Source organism: Ostrea edulis, chromosome 7 (assembly GCF_947568905.1).
Source record: "Ostrea edulis chromosome 7, xbOstEdul1.1, whole genome shotgun sequence".
In the NCBI taxonomy this organism is placed as follows: domain Eukaryota; kingdom Metazoa; phylum Mollusca; class Bivalvia; order Ostreida; family Ostreidae; genus Ostrea; species Ostrea edulis.
In genome coordinates, this window is record NC_079170.1 from 38,137,521 (window position 1) to 38,159,088 (window position 21,568).

At 36.1% G+C, this 21,568-nt stretch overlaps 1 protein-coding gene across 7 annotated transcripts in view; it reads right to left on the bottom strand.

Annotated features, from left to right (window-relative positions):
* Positions 1 to 10,835: 10,835 nt before the first annotated feature.
* LOC130048105 (uncharacterized) overlaps positions 10,836 to 21,568 on the bottom strand; it is a 112,932-nt gene continuing 102,199 nt past the window's right edge. For all 7 annotated transcript variants that reach the window (XR_008796936.1, XR_008796935.1, XR_008796934.1 and 4 more), the window contains one exon: positions 10,836 to 13,019. The gene's annotated coding sequence lies outside the window, so the exon portion shown is untranslated. The remainder of the gene's footprint in view (positions 13,020 to 21,568) is intronic.

Below are 21,568 nucleotides of genomic sequence, written 5' to 3' on the forward strand. Positions count from 1 at the left end.
CAGTGGTAACGTAGGTATCGATATTTACGTTACGTTTAATTTTTCATTTTATACCATCTTCATCCACTGTTACCATCTTGAAAGAACTGTCGTGGTTTAAAACTCGTATATGAAGACAGAAAAACAATAGAAAATAGATTTTCTTTGTTAAAGACGTGTCAATAATTTTGATACATACGTTACCATGAACATACATATCGTTTTCTGTGTTTTCAATATAATTTGTTGATTATTTCCATGTTTGTAGTTAGCCGTTTAAATGTTAAGTTGTTTCGTGAATGCCCGTTATAAAAAGACCACTTTGTTTATATAAACAGACCACTGTATTTTAATGCAAATGGTTTGCAGAGTACATACGTTACGTGATGCAGAAAGCATTCTTGTTTTCATATGCTATTTATTTTTATTGTTTATAGTTGCTTTCCAATAATTTGTTGGATATTTTTTCTCACAATAAATTGAATTGTAACTTGTTTCAAACCAAATATTGTCTATATTCTTTGTGCACTATTTTAGTACAAGGATGCATATTTACGTTACTGCATATTGGGAGTAGAATATTTGGTAACTATGTAGTTAATTATGTCCAATTTTGAATGATTTGATGGGAAATATCAATTATAAATCATGATGTATCCCTTAATAAGCTAGATTTAGGCGGATCATTGTTTTATTGAAGAATAACATGAAAGGTTTTAATAGAAAAATTAAAACCATATTGTAAACAAACAAAAAAAATGTGTATGTATTCATTTTCACAACCATGTAACTTATATATATAATTTGCCCAGGTTCCTGTTAAACATACAATGTCCGTCTTTTGAAACATTGCCTTTGATAACAATTTCCCGCTATGCAGAAATATTATTGAAGCATAGAAGAACAGTCACGTAGATATCATGTGCATAAAACTATAGCAAGGCTACTACCTATGTTTCACCGTGAATATCTCTAAAAGTCTTTTAATGGTGTTGTTCATTTTTCAAATTTTGTTCTGTGATATGTTGGCCTTCACATATTTCACCAGAGTATATTATTTTACGGATGTTTATTTTTTGGCAATTCGTATTTACCAATTCACTCCCTTTAGTGAGAAAGGGTAACATCCCTCTCACTATACAAATCACATTTATTATACACACACTCTGTACATCACAATCACAATATATACACACACTCTGTACATCACTCTCACAATACTCACTTTCTGTACATCAAACTCACTATACACACTCTATACATCACAATCTGCACATCACACTTACTTTATACACCCACTTTGCACATCACTGTGAATATACACACACTCTGTACAGAACATCCATTATATACTCATTATAGACATCACGCTCATTAAACACAAACCCTGCACATCACATTCATTATACACACACTCAGTAGATCACTCTCACTATACACATACTAAACATCAAAATCAATATACACACACTCTGTACATCACTCTCACTATAAACACACTCTGCACATCAAACTCACTATACACACACTCTGTACATCACTCACAATAAACACACTCTGTACATCACTCTCACTATAAACACACTCTGTACATCACTCTCACTATACACACACTCCGCATCAAACTCACTATACATACACTCAGTACATCACACTCACTATACACATTCTATACATCACGTCACATTCTATACATTGTGGCGTCTGTGGCCGAGTGGTTAGGCCGTCAGACTCTCGACTAAAAGGTCGTGGGTTCAAGTCCTGGCCGCGGCAGGTCTGACATTGTGTCCTTGGGAAATGCACTTTACATGAATTTCCTCACTCCACCCAAGTGTAAACGGGGTACCTGGCTATAGACAGTGAAAGATATTGTTAGAATGTTAGCGCTCTAGCGCTTGTAATTGCAGTTTGCACTGTATGATTCCTAGGAGGCTGAGACAGTTCTAGATTGATATAAGGTCTGCCGGGGTAATAATGTACATTGATTATTGTAAAGCGCTTTGAGCAGCATACCCTGGATAAGACGCTATATAAAACCAATCATTATTATTAATCATTATTATTATTATCACACGTACAATATACATGCTCTGTACATCACTCTCGCTATACACACACTCCATATATCAAACTCACTATTAACACACCCTGTATATCACTATCACGATACACACACACCGTACATCAAACTCACTATACACACACCCTGTACATTCCTCCCACTATACACACCCTACACATTATATTCATTATACACACACTCTGTTCATTACACTTACAATATACATATTCTGTACATCCCTCTCACTATACAAATCACACTTATTATGCACACACTCTGTACATCACATTCACATGCTCTGTACATTCCTCTCACTATACACACACTCTGTACATCACATACACATGCTCTGTACATTCCTCTCACTATACACACACTGGGCACATCACACTAACTATACACACTTTGTACATCACTCTCACTATACACACTTTGTACATCACTCTCACTATACACACACTTCCTACATCACTCTCATAATACACAAACTCTGTACATCAAACTCACTATACACACACCCTGTACATTCCTCCCACTATACACACCCTACACATTATATTCATTATACACACACTCTGTTCATTACACTTACAATATACATATTCTGTACATCCCTCTCACTATACAAATCACACTTATTATACACACACTCTGTACATCACATTCACATGCTCTGTACATTCCTCTCACTATACACACACTCTGTACATCACATACACATGCTCTGTACATTCCTCTCACTATACACACACTCTGTACATCACATACACATGCTCTGTACATTCCTCTCACTATACACACACTCTGTACATCACATACACATGCTCTGTACATTCCTCTCACTATACACACACTCTGTACATCACATACACATGCTCTGTACATTCCTCTCACTATACACACACTCTGTACATCACATACACATGCTCTGTACATTCCTCTCACTATACACACACTGGGTACATCACATACACATGCTCTGTACATTCCTCTAACTATACACACACTGGGTACATCACACTAACTATACACACTTTGTACATCACTCTCACTATACACACACTTCCTACATCACTCTCATAATTAATACACAAACTCTGTACATGAAACTCAATATACACACTCCATACATCACAATCTGCACATCACATTTACTTTATACACACACTTTACACATCACTGTGAATATACAAACACTTTGTACACAACATCCATTATATACATTACACTCATTATACACACACTCTGCACATCACATTCACTATACACAAATTCAGTACATCACTCTCACTATACACACACTCTGCAAATCAAACTCATTATACCCACACTCTGTACATCACTCACAATAAACACACTCTGTACATCACTCTCACAATACACACACTCTTTACATCAAACTCACTATACACACACTGTACATCACTCACAATAAACATACTTTGTACACCACCCTCGCTATACACACACTCCATAAATCAAAGTGACAATACACACACTCTGTTCATTACACTTACAATATACATACTCTGTACATCCCTCTCACTATGCAAATCACACTTATTATACACACACTCTGCACATCACATTCTCTGTACATTCTTCTCACTATATACACACACTCTGTACTTCACTTTCACTATACACAAACTCTGTACTTCACTCTCACTATACACACACTCTGTACTTCACTCTCACTATACACACACTCTGTACATCACACTCACTATACACACACTCTGTACATCACTCTAACAATACACACACTCCGCATCAAACTCACTATACATACACTCAGTACATCACACTCACTATACACATTCTATACATCACGTCACATTCTATACATTGTGGCGTCTGTGGCCGAGTGGTTAGGCCGTCAGACTCTCGACCGAAAGGTCGTGGGTTCGAGTCCTGGCCGCGGCAGGTCTGACATTGTGTCCTTGGGAAATGCACTTTACATGAATTTCCTCACTCCACCCAAGTGTAAACGGGGTACCTGGCTATAGACAGTGAAAGATATTGTTAGAATGTTAGTGCTCTAGCGCTTGTAATTGCAGCTTGCACTGTATGATTCCTAGGAGGCTGAGACAGTTCTAGATTGATATAAGGTCTGCCGGGGTAATAATGTACATTGATTATTGTAAAGCGCTTTGAGCAGCATACCCTGGAAAAGGCGCTATATAAAACCAATCATTATTATTATTATCACACGTACAATATACATGCTCTGTACATCACTCTCGCTATACACACACTCCATATATCAAACTCACTATTAACACACCCTGTATATCACTATCACGATACACACACACCGTACATCAAACTCACTATACACACACCCTGTACATTCCTCCCACTATACACACCCTACACATTATATTCATTATACACACACTCTGTTCATTACACTTACAATATACATATTCTGTACATCCCTCTCACTATACAAATCACACTTATTATACACACACTCTGTACATCACATTCACATGCTCTGTACATTCCTCTCACTATACACACACTCTGTACATCACATACACATGCTCTGTACATTCCTCTCACTATACACACACTCTGTACATCACATTCACATGCTCTGTACATTCCTCTCACTATACACACACTCTGTACATCACATTCACATGCTCTGTACATTCCTCTCACTATACACACACTCTGTACATCACATTCACATGCTCTGTACATTCCTCTCACTATACACACACTCTGTACTTCACATACACATGCTCTGTACATTCCTCTAACTATACACACACTCTGTACATCACATACACATGCTCTGTACATTCCTCTCACTATACACACACTCTGTACATCACATACACATGCTCTGTACATTCCTCTCACTATACACACACTCTGTACATCACATACACATGCTCTGTACATTCCTCTCACTATACACACACTCTGTACATCACATACACATGCTCTGTACATTCTTCTCACTATACACACACTCTGTACATCACATACACATGCTCTGTACATTCCTCTCACTATACACACACTCTGTACATCACATACACATGCTCTGTACATTCTTCTCACTATACACACACTCTGTACATCACATACACATGCTCTGTACATTCCTCTCACTATACACACACTCTGTACATCACATACACATGCTCTGTACATTCCTCTCACTATACACACACTCTGTACATCACATACACATGCTCTGTACATTCCTCTAACTATACACACACTGGGTACATCACATACACATGCTCTGTACATTCCTCTAACTATACACACACTGGGCACATCACACTAACTATACACACTTTGTACATCACTCTCACTATACACACACTTCCTACATCACTCTCATAATACACAAACTCTGTACATGAAACTCAATATACACACTCCATACATCACAATCTGCACATCACATTTACTTTATACACACACTTTACACAGCACTGTGAATATACAAACACTTTGTACACAACATCCATTCTATACATTACACTCATTATACACACACTCTGCACATCACATTCACTATACACAAATTCAGTACATCACTCTCACTATACACACACTCTGCAAATCAAACTCATTATACCCACACTCTGTACATCACTCACAATAAACACACTCTGTACATCACTCTCACAATACACACACTCTTTACATCAAACTCACTATACACACACTCTGTACATCACTCACAATAAACATACTTTGTACATCACTCTCGCTATACACACACTCCATAAATCAAAGTGACAATACACACACTCTGTTCATTACACTTACAATATACATACTCTGTACATCCCTCTCACTATGCAAATCACACTTATTATACACACACTCTGCACATCACATTCACATGCTCTGTACATTCTTCTCACTATATACACACACTCTGTACTTCACTTTCACTATACACAAACTCTGTACTTCACTCTCACTATACACACACTCTGTACTTCACTCTCACTATAAACACACTCTGTACATCACTCTCACTATACACACACTCTGTACTTCACTCTCACTATACACACACTCTGTACATCACTCTAACAATACACACACTCCGCATCAAACTCACTATACATACACTCAGTACATCACACTCACTATACACATTCTACATGTATACATCACGTCACATTCTATACATTGTGGCGTCTGTGGCCGAGTGGTTAGGCCATCAGACTCTCAACCGAAAGGTCGTGGGTTCGAGTCCTGGCCGCGGCAGGTCTGACATTGTGTCCTTGGGAAATGCACTTTACATGAATTTCCTCACTCCACCCAAGTGTAAACGGGGTACCTGGCTATAGACAGTGAAAGATATTGTTAGAATGTTAGTGCTCTAGCGCTTGTAATTGCAGCTTGCACTGTATGATTCCTAGGAGGCTGAGACAGTTCTAGATTGATATAAGGTCTGCCGGGGTAATAATGTACATTGATTATTGTAAAGCGCTTTGAGCAGCATACCCTGGATAAGACGCTATATTAAACCAATCATTATTATTAATCATTATTATTATTATCACACGTACAATATACATGCTCTGTACATCACTCTCGCTATACACACACTCCATATATCAAACTCACTATTAACACACCCTGTATATCACTATCACGATACACACACACCGTACATCAAACTCACTATACACACACCCTGTACATTCCTCCCACTATACACACCCTACACATTATATTCATTATATACACACACTCTGTTCATTACACTTACAATATACATATTCTGTACATCCCTCTCACTATACAAATCACACTTATTATACACACACTCTGTACATCACATTCACATGCTCTGTACATTCCTCTCACTATACACACACTCTGTACATCACATACACATGCTCTGTACATTCCTCTCACTATACACACACTCTGTACATCACATTCACATGCTCTGTACATTCCTCTCACTATACACACACTCTGTACATCACATACACATGCTCTGTACATTCCTCTCACTATACACACACTGGGCACATCACATACACATGCTCTGTACATTCCTCTCACTATACACACACTCTGTACATCACATTCACATGCTCTGTACATTCCTCTCACTATACACACACTCTGTACACCACATACACATGCTCTGTACATTCCTCTCACTATACACACACTCTGTACTTCACATACACATGCTCTGTACATTCCTCTAACTATACACACACTGGGCACATCACACTAACTATACACACTTTGTACATCACTCTAACTATACACACACTGGGTACATCACATACACATGCTCTGTACATTCCTCTAACTATACACACACTGGGTACATCACACTAACTATACACACTTTGTACATCACTCTCACTATACACACACTTCCTACATCACTCTCATAATTAATACACAAACTCTGTACATGAAACTCAATATACACACTCCATACATCACAATCTGCATATCACATTTACTTTATACACACACTTTACACAGGACTGTGAATATACAAACACTTTGTACACGACATCCATTATATACATTACACTCATTATACACACACTCTGCACATCACATTCACTATACACAAATTCAGTACATCACTCTCACTATACACACACTCTGCAAATCAAACTCATTATACCCACAATCTGTACATCACTCACAATAAACACACTCTGTACATCACTCTCACAATACACACACTCTTTACATCAAACTCACTATACACACTCTGTACATCATTCACAATAAACACACTTTGCACATCACTCTCGCTATACACACACTCCATAAATCCAACTAACACTACACACACTCTGTTCATTATACACTTACAATATACATACTCTGTACATCCTCTTACTATGCAAATCACACTTATTATACACACACTCTGCACATCACATCCACATGCTCTGTACATTCCTCTCATTATACACACACTCTGTACTTCACTCTCACTATACACACACTCTGTACTTCACTCTCACTATACACACACTCTGTACATCACACCCACTATACACAAATTGTGTACATCACTCTCACTATACACACACTGTACATCACCCTAACTATACACACACTGTACATCACCCTCACAATACACACACTGTATATCACTCTCACTATACACACACTCAGTACATCACTCTAACAATATACACACTCAGTACATCACACCTACTATGCACGCACTCTGTACCTCACTCTTACAATACACACACTCTGTACATCAAACACACTATACACACACTCTATATATCACTCACACTATACATACATTCTGTTAATCATACTAACTATACACATACTCTGTACATCACTCTCAATACACACACACTCTGTACACCACTCACACTATACATCACTCTCACTATATACACACTCTGTACACCACTCTCACCATACACACACACTCTGTACATCACTCACACAATACACACACTCTGTACATCAAACTCACTATATATACACTCAGTACATCACACTTACTATACACATTCTATACATCACACTTACAATATACATGTTCTGTACATCACTTTCACTATACGCACTCTGTACATCAAACTCACTATTAACACACCCTGTACATCACTATCACGATACACACACTCCGTACATCAAACTCACTATACACACACCCTGTACATTCCTCCCATTATACACACCCTACCCATTACACTCATTATACACACACTCTGTTCATTACACTTACAATATACATATTCTGTACATCCCTTTCACTATACAAATCACACTTATTATACACACACTCTGCACATTACATTCTCTGTACATTCCTCTCACTACACACACACTCTGTACATCTCTCTCACTATACATACACTCTGTACATCTCTCTCACTATACATACACTCTGTACATAACACCCATCATACACACACTTTGTACTTCACTCTTACAATTTACACACTCTGTATATCAACCTCACTATAGACACACCCTGTACATCACTCACACTATACATACACTCAGTACATCACACTCACTATACACACACTTTGTACTTCACTCTTACAATATACACACTCTGTGCATGAACCTCACTATACTAATACACACCCTGTACATCACTCGCACTACACATACATTGTTAATCACACTTACAATATACACTCTGTACATCACTCTCACTATGCATACACTCCGTACATCAGTTCCGTGGGGATCCATGTTAGAATAGATCCTTAGTACCCCTTGCTTGTCATAAGAGGCAACTAAATGGGGCAGTCCTTCGGATGAGACCGCAAAAACCGAGGTCCCTTGTCACAGCAGGTGTGGCACGATAAAGATCCCTCCCTGCTCAATGGCTATAAGCGCCGAGCATAGGCCTAAATTTTGCAGCCCTTCACCGTCAGTGGTGATGTCTCCATATGAGTGAAATATTCTCGAGACAGACGTTAAACAATATTTAATCAATCAATCTCACTATATACACACTCTGTACATCACACTCACTATACACACACTTTGTACCTCACTCTTACAATACACACACTCTGTACATCAAACTCACTATACACACACTCTGTACATCACACTCACTATATACACACACTTTGTACCTCACTCTTACAATACACACACTCTGTACATCGAACTCACTATACATACACTCTGTACGTCACTCTCACTATACATACACTCTGTACATCAAACTGACTATACACACACTCTGTACATCACACTCACTATACACACACTCTGTACCTCACTCTTACAATACACACACTCTGTACATCAAACTCACTATACACACACTTTGTACATCACTCTCACTATACACGCACAGGGGGTAAAATGATAAAATTCGGAAGAATCATAGCTATGGTCACATGTATTTATTATAGCTATAAGATAATTTACACAATGCAATATATAAGTAACCTGCTACTTAAATTACATTTACATTAATAGTAATATTAATGCAACTAAAATCTAAAATGGAACCAAAATCTCATGGCTGGTCACATATTCTGTGAATATCATTCAATTCTCTTATTAACAATTAGTTCACTCTCAATGCTGTACCCATAGAAATGCAGATGTATGTGCATACCTCATATACCCTAGTACTCTGTCTTGATGTAATATTGGCATAAATGCTCATATATGTAGAGTTTCAGGCATGAAAAATTGACCAAGAGTTTCTTCCATTTTGTATTTGAGTTGAGGAATATTAATTTATTATGCTGATGCCAAATTATTAAACTACTCGAGTCCAATATATTACAAATCAGGAAATTTATCAAAAATGAGATTTTTGCTTTAAAATGACACACATGTATGCCTAATTGTGCATTGAAAATTCTATGGTCTTATCTTGCATGGTTCCAGAGAGATGACGTCACGAGTGATATATTATGACGTAGAATTTCATTCATTTTTAACACTTGAAACTCATTGATGCACACAATTTGAAGTAAATTCTAAACAATGTCATGATATTTATGAAGAACACGTTTTGTCAATATTCTCTTTAAAGTATATGATAAGGACATTATTTTAACCAATTAAAAGTTACGATAGGAAACATCCAGATTAGAATAATGTCATCATGCATAGCAACCATTACAATTATGTAATTAGAAATTAAAACAAGAGGCCCATAGGAATTGATATTGAAATTATATTTACATCAGCTACAGGTTTTCATTTTTTCATTGAATTTTCATAATCAATGCACGTATTATTATATCCATTTTGATAATTAAACATGGGCCTATAAACATTGAATCAGCTAGATGAAAATTGCCAATGTACAATTGAATTTATTACATACAAATGGAAACTAAAATATGGATTAACATATCATATTTAGGTAAATATTAAATGAATTATATATACAGTTCTGTAGATACATGTAGTTAGATAGATAATTAATCAATCAAAGGCCTACATGTATAAAAATTGATGTTGTCAATGCATAATTGAATTCATCAAATACAAACGCAAACTGAAATATAGAATATGAATACATCATAATAATACATAACCATCTTATGTAGATAAAGAAATTATTAATTTATATTATAATTAAGTTACACTGTCAGTTTAAGACATAATACAGAGTCATCCAGGGTATGAAATGGGGCGCGAGTCCCAATATAGATTTCCATTTCACACCGTGGATGACTCTGTATTACGCCCCAAACTGACTGTAGCTGTCAGTGTACATCTACATGTATTCAGTTTCAACATACATGATTTGTTTATTTAATGTTAGTGTTCATATTTTTAATTGTGATGTTTTGATATTGTGGTAATATGATTTTCAATGAGACACACGTATATGGAATTCAATTTAGTAATTGAATGATATTTATCAAAGATGTTAATGAAATCTTAACAAATTTTCTACAGGTCTTCAGCAGGATAAATTTGTTATGGTCAGTTTCAGGACGTCGTGTGATTAGCTTTTATCCATTCAATTACCTGTAAATTTGTCTGAAGCGGGATAAATAAATATATATTCACACCTTCTAACGTTTCCTCTGGTAATGGATTGTTGTACGAGGTCTTTAACTGTTTAATTTGTACAGGCACATAGCAATGACATCTTTTGACAGCTTTTGACATATGTAATATAGAATTATATATCCTTTTTTGTATTATCTCAGTGGAAAGTCCTTATTGCATACTGAAGTTCTATGTATTGGCTGGTTGGCCCCATCTCACTTTTTGTTTATGATAATGAAAATGCAAGATTAAACCTTCAGTGCTTCATTTTTTTTTCCAATCAATATAACAAGAACCTTCATATACTACTAAGCCAAACATCTCTAATATTCTTATGTACACCTTATCATTACTGTAGTGCCATCATTTGAATTAACTGATATCTAAGTACTACAATTTTAAAATCACTATTACTTAATTTCATTATTTCAAAAACTTATCCCGTTTCGGGAAACCATCACTGGCACATAGCTGAATGATGCTAGATTCCCTGAATTTTGGATGTTTGGCTGAAATTAGCCTTCTTGTTCAGCAGAAAAAGAAGAAAATGTGAAAAGTTGACAAGCACAGCCAAAGAACTAATTTCCATCAGTAAAACTCAGGGAATTTAAAAAGAAATAAAAACAAGAGGCCCAAAAGCCTTATTGGTCACCTGAGTATGCCCTATCTTAATGTCAGAACCTCTAGCCCGAGAATCAGGAAATTTATGTTTAGTGTAGACCATCCTCCTCTACATCACTATGTATTTGGTTTTTCTTACAGATGTGTGCTTGTAAAGAAGATGATTTTTGAAAGCTGGTCAATTTTTGGCCCACCCACCCTTATGGCCACAGGGGTTCATGGGTCCTAAAATTTACAATTTATGTCCCCCTTGTCCCAAAAATGTTCTATATCAAATTTGAAAAGAATTGGGAGAGTAGCTATCAAGAAGAAATTAAAAATGTTCTATTGTTAACACCCGAAGGATGACTGCCAATTGCAAAAATAGGTCACGGGTGACTCACGACACCTAAAAATGTATAAAACAATGATGAGTGCTCAAAAAGCATACACAATGCATTTTTTCAAATCAGGTAGACACAATGCATTTTGAATTATAAATAACATTCACAATAAGCTGCCATTGTTTCCAATGTATTAATTTCCATATGAATTAATAAATTCAATTAAGTCATCATTTATCAATTCAAAAAATTGCATATTAACTTGTCTAAACTAGCTATGACCAGTCCTAGAAAATTGACTCTAAAAAAATCTATAACACTGTTTAGGTTTTCTTTTTTGTTCTTGCTCGATTTTCCATTACTCTCAGAAGCAGAAGTGTTTTCACAATTTCTTTTCTATCCTCTTCCAAAAGGTAATTGTAACGTTTACTGTAGTAGAGAATGGGTCTCTCTTCCTCCTTTAATTTAACTGATCCACGTGATGATGTCTGAATCTTCTTCATTGTATTTTCCTTTATGAAAAACCTTGAAAATGTGACCTGTAATGAAATATGAAGTCTTCTAGAGAAACTATTCATTGCTGTATTTAAGCTCAGATGCATTGTTTCATCAATGCCATAAGTATCTCTTCAGTGAATGAAACAAAAGGCCCACAGGCCTTATTGGTCTCCTGAGTACTAGTTAAAAATATCGCTAATCCCAAGGGCTATGAAATCTAGAAATCAAAGTTCTGAAAGTACTGATGGGAGTTGATTTTATGTAGGTTTGCACCAGATGCTTCTTAAATTAAAAATTATCTTTTTTTAAAAATTGAAAAGTATCCTAAAAAGTCATTAACTTAAGCATAAATGTACGTTGTGTCTCTAAAACAATCAAAGTGCAATTATTTACATACAGTTGTACATACATGTATATACAATGTACACTGGTGAGTTAACACCTTGTCTGGATTGTATTTTACTATTTCAACATATATACATTTACCTTTAGAATTGCTAATTTATTTAAAATATTTTACAACATTAATATTCTAACACAAAATCATTTTTGAAAAACTCCACACATAACTTAATAATTCTTGGGTTTATGCTAATTTTAAATTTGTTTTCTACAACTCCTCTTTAAAAACAATATGGGAAAGGATTGATACGAGCGATGGCTTACACAAATAAACAATTTCTCATTGCTTAAAGTGCAAAAACTTGTACTAAAACCTTATATATTTACTTATCTTTTATCTTTAAAATTGATCCTGTGGGGATCCGAGTTAAAATAGGTCCTCACTACCCCTTGCTTGTCATAAGAGGCGATTAAATGGGGTGGTCCTTCGGTTGAGACCGTGAAAACCAAGGTGTCGTATCACAGTAGGTGTGGCACAGTAAAGATACCTCCCAACTCAGAAGCCACAAGCGCCAAGCGTATAAAGCCTAAATTTTGCAGTCCTTCACCGGCAATGGTGACGTCTCCATATGAGTGAAATATTCTCGAGAGGGATGTTAAACAATGTTCAATCAATCAATCTTGAAAATTGTCGATGATCTTACTTATAATTTGAAATTAATTTCCAAGAGCTCTACGCAAATCAGCTAAGAAAATCCCCACGAAGTTACCTTCGTAAGCATCAACAATTGACACTGAAATATCTACAATTTATTCAATCTACAAAAATAGTCACATAGTCTTAATTTTGCTCATGTAAAAAGTCAAAGATAATGAACAGTGATCAATCTCATAACTCCTATATGGAATAAAAAATTAAGAGCTGGGCAAACATGGAGCCCTGTATATATCAGAGGTTGGATCAGGCCCCTAGGAGGATTAAGCATCCCCTGTTGACTGGTCATACCAGCTGTGAGCCTTATATCTTGACAAGTAAACTTACAGGTGCTTGTGTATAGGACTTCAGGTCCCTTTCCCCTTCCTTGTTTTTAATGGTATTTCAGGTATATTTCTGATAAAATATCAAACTTTAGAGTGTTTTCATTTAAATGGATTATACAAATCTTGCATAGAAACCATTTTTTAAAATGTCACATCACCAATTATAATAGATGAACAAGGTAGGCAATACAGCCAGCAACATTTTGACAACAAGAGTACCGCAAACAGTAAATAATACGCCCGTGAAATGCTTACATAGGGTGTTTTTCTTGTGCTATAATTTGTATAACTTTGCTTCAGGTAGTATCAGCCATCATGAGGCTGTGACAAACTTTCATATGAACAAAGGGTCTTAGCTTAAATATCGAGATTTCCTCAAAATGAACCAAGTTCAACAACCTGTAATTTTTTCAAAAATGGAAGAAAATCAAAATCCTTCCTTAGATGCACATCTTCAATACCCATACAAACACTGCACAAAAAAAGATGGTCCTCACTTGAAAACTGTGGGAGGAGTTGGGCGGACAAATTATGTACCCTCCATAGAATATTAATTTCCAAATAGACTAAGTTCAACAACCTGTAATTTTCTCAAAAATTGTAGAAAATCAAAATCCATCCCATATGCACATCTTCAGTACCTATACAAACACTCCACAAAATAAGAAGGTCCTCACTTGAAAACTGTAGGAGGAATTGGGCAGACAAATTATGTACCCTCCAAAGAATATTAATTTCCAAATAGACTAAGTTCAACAGCCTGTAATTTTCTCAAAAATTGTAGAAAATCAAAATCCATCCCACATGCACATCTTCAATACCCATACAAACACTCCACAAAATAAGAAGGTCCTCAGTTGAAAACTGTGGGAGGAGTAGGGTGGACAAATTATGTACCCTCCATATAATAATTATTTCCAAATAAAGAGGCAAAACTCCTGGAAAAAAGGTCAAAATTGATCAAAATTGCAGTATGATCTAGAGTGACCCACAAAGAAGCTACACAGCAAGTTTCAGCATGATATGTGAAAGGGAAATGAAATTATAAAGAGAAAACCCCAAACAGATGGACGGACAGACGTACAGACATCGCTGTACCATAATACGTCCCGTCTAAAGACGGGCGTATAAAAATTACACTTTGCTGAAAAACCCTACTGAAAGGGCAACAATAATGCACCTCCCAACTGAAAAGAACAGTCATTCTAAATCTACTGATGATTCTTGGATTAAATGCATTGCTATTTGGTGCACAATAATTTCTTCATGCTGTTCAATTTCATCGTTTTAACCTCACCACCTATAACGAATGGAAGGTGAGATGCTGAGATATATCTGTCTCAGCCCACTATTTTTAGAACAAGAGGCCCATGGGCCACATCGCTCACATGAGTCACCTTGGTCCATATCAGAAGATTTTCCATATCTATTTGCATGTATAACCGTAGTCCCTATTATGGCCCCAAACCTACCCCTGGAGGCCATGGTTTTTGCAAACTTGAATCTACACTATGTCAGAAAGCTTTCATGTAAATGTTAACTTCTTTGGACCAATGGTTCTTGAGAAGAAGATTTTTAAAGATTTTCCCTATATATTTGTATGTAAAACTTTGATCCCCTATTGTGGCCCCATCCTACCCCCGGGGGCCATGATTTTAACAAACCTGAATCTGCACTATATCAGAAAGCTTTCATATAAATCTCAGCTTTTCTGGCTTAGTGGTTCTGGGAAGAAGATTTTTAAAGATTTTTCCTATATATTTGTATGTAAAACTTTGATCCCCTATTGTGGCCCCATCCTACTCCAAGGGGCCATGATTTTAAGAATTTAAAATCTGTATTATATAAGGAAGCTTTCATATAAATCTCAGCTTTTCTGGCTCAGTGGTTCTTGGGAAGAAGATTTTTAAAGATTTTTCCTATATATTTGTATGTAAAACTTTGACCCCGCTATTGTGGCCCCATCCGACCCCCGGGGGGGGCATGATTTTAACAATTTAGAATCTGCACTATATCAGGAAGCTTTCATATAAATCTCAGCTTTTCTGCCTCAGTGGTTCTTGAGAAGAAGATTTTAAAAGATTTTCCCTATATATTTGTATGTAAAACTTTGATCCCCTATTGTGGCCCCATCCGACCCCCGGGGGCCATGATTTTAACAATTTAGAATCTGTACTATATCAGAAAGCTTTCATATAAATCTCAGCTTTTCTGGCTCAGTGGTTCTTGGGAAGAAGATTTTTAAAGGCATAGGGTCTATCTTTTATCTTAAAAATGACATCACAATATTTTGCAAGAAGAACTCCAGAAAACAAAATTGCAGTATTAATTTTGAGTTATCTATAGCTGCAGCGCTTGGAAATTGAAGTCATTTTGACGTTTTAGCCCTTTATAAAAATTTTGTCTGGAGGACAATATATTAAACTGGTACCCCGCTGATTAGTGGCTACACACAAACATAAGAGATGCGAAGTCAACAGGGTACCAGTTTAGGCAAATGAGAACAGGGAATTATTTTGTAATTACTATCATATCCAATGTGTTTGTAAACATTCTGATGAACTTTTTGTGATTTTTTAGTTATGATCTTAAATTTCGCCACCTTTTTGGAACAAGCAAAATTTCACCAATATCTTAGACCCTATGCCTTTAAAGATTTTTCCTATATATTTTTATGTAAAACTTTGATCCCCTATTGTGGCCCCATCCGACCCCCGGGGGGCCATGATTTTAACAATTTAAAATCTGCACTATATCAGGAAGCTTTCATATAAATCTCAGCTTTTCTGGCTCAGTGGTTCTTGAGAAGATTTTTAAAGATTTTCCCATTATATTTGTATGTAAAACTTTGATCCCCTATTGTGGCCCCATCCGACCCCTGGGGGCCATGATTTTAACAATTTAGAATCTGCACTACCTAATAAAGCTTATCTATAAATTTCATCTTTTCTGGCCCAGTGGTTCTTGAGAAGAAGATTTTTTAATGACCCTACCCTATTTTTACCTCTTCTTGATTATCTCCCCTTGGAAGGTGGCCTAGCCCTTCATTTTAACAATTTAGAATTCCCTTTACCTAAGGATGTTTTGTGCCAACTTTGGTTGAAATTGGCCCAGTGGTTGTTGAGAAGAAGTTGAAAATGTGAAAAGTTTACAGACAGACAGACAGACGTACGGACGCCGGAATACGGGTGATCAGAAAAGCTCACTTGAGCTTTCAGCTCAGGTGAGCTAATAAAAAACCAGAGGTGAGGTATTAATTGTTGATGGCATTTGCAATTGGAAGAACACTTCTCAGATTAAATAGTTTACTGCTACAAAATATTTTCATCTATTTAATTTGTAGGAAGAATTCAATTTGTATTTTATTAAAGGACACATCTCGTGTTTTCAAAGTATACAGAATTATATGCATTTTGTCTTCCTTATGCTTATAGAAATTAATTGTAATAGTTCGTTCGCTGAAGTATTGCGATAATTAGCCACAATACGGACTTAAATCTAAGCCCCGATTTCAAAAAGCCTAGTTAATTAGATAGGTAGTCACGTGGTACAGTGACGTCATATGCGACCTTCGTCGATCAACTTGTTGTAAAAGTAGTGTTAGATATTTTTAAAAACTCGGGTTTTAGGGGCCTGATTTATTTACCATGCATAACATTTATTTCGATGTTGACAAATTTCCCGATCGAGTCTTACATCTTTTAGCCACCAGTGCATACAAATAGCGACCCAAATGTAGCGAGAAAAGCGAGTACGAAATCTGCATAAATTTGCGAGTAAATAATGTTTACATGGGATCACTGTCTAAACACAATTTGGTAATGCCATTTCTGTAAACAACTGTAATTAGCGTTGTTGCTTTTCTAAACTAAACAGTGCAATAAATATTTAAATTTATTTTTGGAGAAGTTAGATAGGCCTAAATTATGATACGATTATGTATCATTGACAACTAGGCCTACTGTCACGGGTGCATTTCGAAAAGAAAGAAAAAATAATAATAATAACTAGATTCGATCTCGTTGCGAGCAACGAGTGGGTCTTCCGTCCAAATTTAGATGTGATTAGATAAGAATTTGACTGACATTTTCGTTCATAAATAATGATACAAATATATTGTCTAGACGTACAATTTAGCTTTGGTAATGTTTTACAAATATTGATCATTTAAATGTTATAAATTAAAGACTCTGTCTACCTCTCGGCAACTAATTAAAGGGGTCAGCTTTTTTTCGAGAAAAAAGTTAATAATGTTATTTACTGCGATACAGATTCAACTGATCAGGCGAGTCATGCCGCCCGGAGGCCTATTTTTTTTATATCATTCTAGATATATCTCGCAAAACTGAACAAATTTTGTTCTACATGTCCTATGGAAATTTTCTTAAGAAAAAAGTTATTAATTGCGACATTTATCAGACTGTTAAGGCGAGTCATAAGGCCCATGGGCCTTTTTCTTGATATCGTTTGAAAGATCTTTCAAACCTGAACAACTTTTGGTCTACATGTTTTATCAAAAGTTTCTCCAGAAAAAAGCTATTGATTGTGACACTAATCAAACTCTTCAGGCGAGCCATGAGGCCCGTTCACCTTTTTCATGATGTTGTTTGAAACATCTTGCAAAACTGAACAACTTTTGCTCTAGATGTCTCATTAAAAGTTTCTTGACTAAAATGTTATAGATTACAACAATAACCCAACTGTTCAGGTGAGCCATGCGACCCGCAGGCCTTATTCTTAACATCGTTAGTAACGCTTGCGAATCTCAACAACTTTTGTTCTACATGTCTTATCAAAAGTTTCTCAAGAAAAAAGTTATTCATGTTATTAATTGTGATACAAATTCGACTGTTCAGGCGAGCCATGACCCCCGCAGGCCTATTTTTTGATATCATTAGATAGATCTTGCAAAACTGAACAACTTTTATTCTACATGTTTCATCAAAGTTTCGTGAGGAAAAAGTTAATCATTGTAACAGAAATTCAATGGTTCAGGCGAGCCATGAAGCCCATGGACCCATTTCTTGATACGGCACGAAAGATCTCAATAAACTGTACAACTTTTGTTATATATGTCTAAAAAAAATATTTATGAGTATAACGTTATGCGACATTTATCACTGTTAAGGCGAGTCATAAGGCCCGTGGGCCTTTTTCTTGATATCGTTTGAAAGATCTTGCAAAACTGAACAACTTTTGTTCTACATGTCTTATCAAAAGTTTCTCCAGAAAAAAGTTAGTAATTGTGACACTGATCAAACTGTTCAGGCGAGCCATGAGGCCCGTTGGCCTTTTTCATGATGTTGTTCGAAAGATCTTGCAAAACTGAACAACTTTTGTTCAAGATGTCTTATTAAAAGTTTCTTGACAAAAATGTTATAGATTGCAACAATAACCCAACTGTTCAGGTGAGCCATGAGACCCGCAGGCCTATTTATTAACATCGTTAGTTAACCCTTGCGAAACTGAACAACTTTTGTTCTACATGTCTTGTCAAAAGTTTCTCGAGAAAAAAGTTATTAATGTTATTAATTGTGATACAAATTCGACTATTCAGGCGAGCCATGACGCCCTGAGGCCTAGTTTTTTATATCATTAGATAGATCTTGCAAACCTGAACAACTTTTATTCTACATGTCTTATCAAAAGTTTCGTGAGAAAAAAGTTAATCATTGTAACAGAAATTCAATGGTTCAGGCGAGCCATGAGGCCTATGGGCCCATTTCTTGATATGACACGAAAGATCTCAATAAACTGTACAACTTTTGTTATATATGTCTAAGCAAAATATTTACGAGTAAATAGTTATGATTTAAAACATGGAGAAAAATGGGACACTTTTTAAAACTCCATTTTCGACCCCTACCGAGCTTCCATACTAGGCACTTCTGGAAATTTTGAAAACCCAGGTGCACAACTACAACATGTCGTCTAACATCACTGAAAATTTCAGCACTCTAGCTTTTATCGTTTTGTCTGGACAAAATGGTCATCTGAAAATCGATAAAAGGGGGATAACTTCCAACCGGAAGTGATTTGTCAAAAATTGAAACGGCGGTACAAACTTCAAATGGCAACGCATCAATCCTGAAAATTTGAAGCAAATTGATTAAGCCATCTCCGAGAAATCTTCTGCACAAAAATCGGTAAGGAGAAAAAAAAAGAATAATAATAATAACTAGATGCGATCTCGTTGCGAGCAACGAGTGGGTCTTCCGTCCAATTTTAGATGAGATGAGATAAGATTTTGACTGAGATTTTCGTTCTGTCTAATCAAAAGATACTCGAGAGAAAAGTTAGGAATTGTGACACTAATCAAACTGTTAAGGTGAGCCATGAGACCCATTTGCATTTTTCATGATGTTGTCCGAAAGATCTTGCAAAAGTTGTTCAGGATGTCTTATTAAAAGTTTTTTGACAAAAATGTTTTAGATTGCAACAATAACCCAACTGTACAGATGAGCCATGAGTCCCGCAGGCCTATTTCTTAACATTGTTAGTTAACGCTTGCGAAAGTGAACAACTTTTGTTCTACATGTCTTATCAAAAGTTTCTCAAGAAAAAAGTTATTGATTGTGACACTAATCAAACTGTTCAGGCGAGCCATGAAGCCCGTTCGCCTTTTTCATGATGTTGTTTGAAAGATCTTGCAAAACTGAACAACTTTTGTTCTAGATGTCTTATTTAAAGTTTCTTGACAAAAATGTTATAGATTGCAACAATAACCCAACTGTTCAGGTAAGCCATAAGACCCACAGGCCTATTTCTTAACATCGTTAGTTAACGCGTGCGAAACTGACCAACTTTTGTTCTACATGTCTTATCAAAAGTTTCTCCAGAAAATAGTTATTGATTGTGACACTAATCAAACTGTTCAGGCGAGCCATGAGGCCCGTTGGCCTTTTTGATGATGTTGTTCGAAAGATCTTGCAAAACTGAACAACTTTTGTTCTAGATGTCTTATTAAAAGTTTCTTGACAAAAATGTTATAGATTGCAATAATAACCCAACTGTTCAGGTGAGCCATGAGACCCGCAGTCCTATTTCTTAACATCGTTAGTTAACGCTTGCGAAACTGAACAACTTTTGTTCTACATGTCTTGTCAAAAGTCTTTCGAGAAAAGAGTTATCAATGTTATTAATTGCGATACAAATTTTACTGTTCAGGCGAGCTATGATGCCCGGGAGCCTTTTTTAAGATATCATT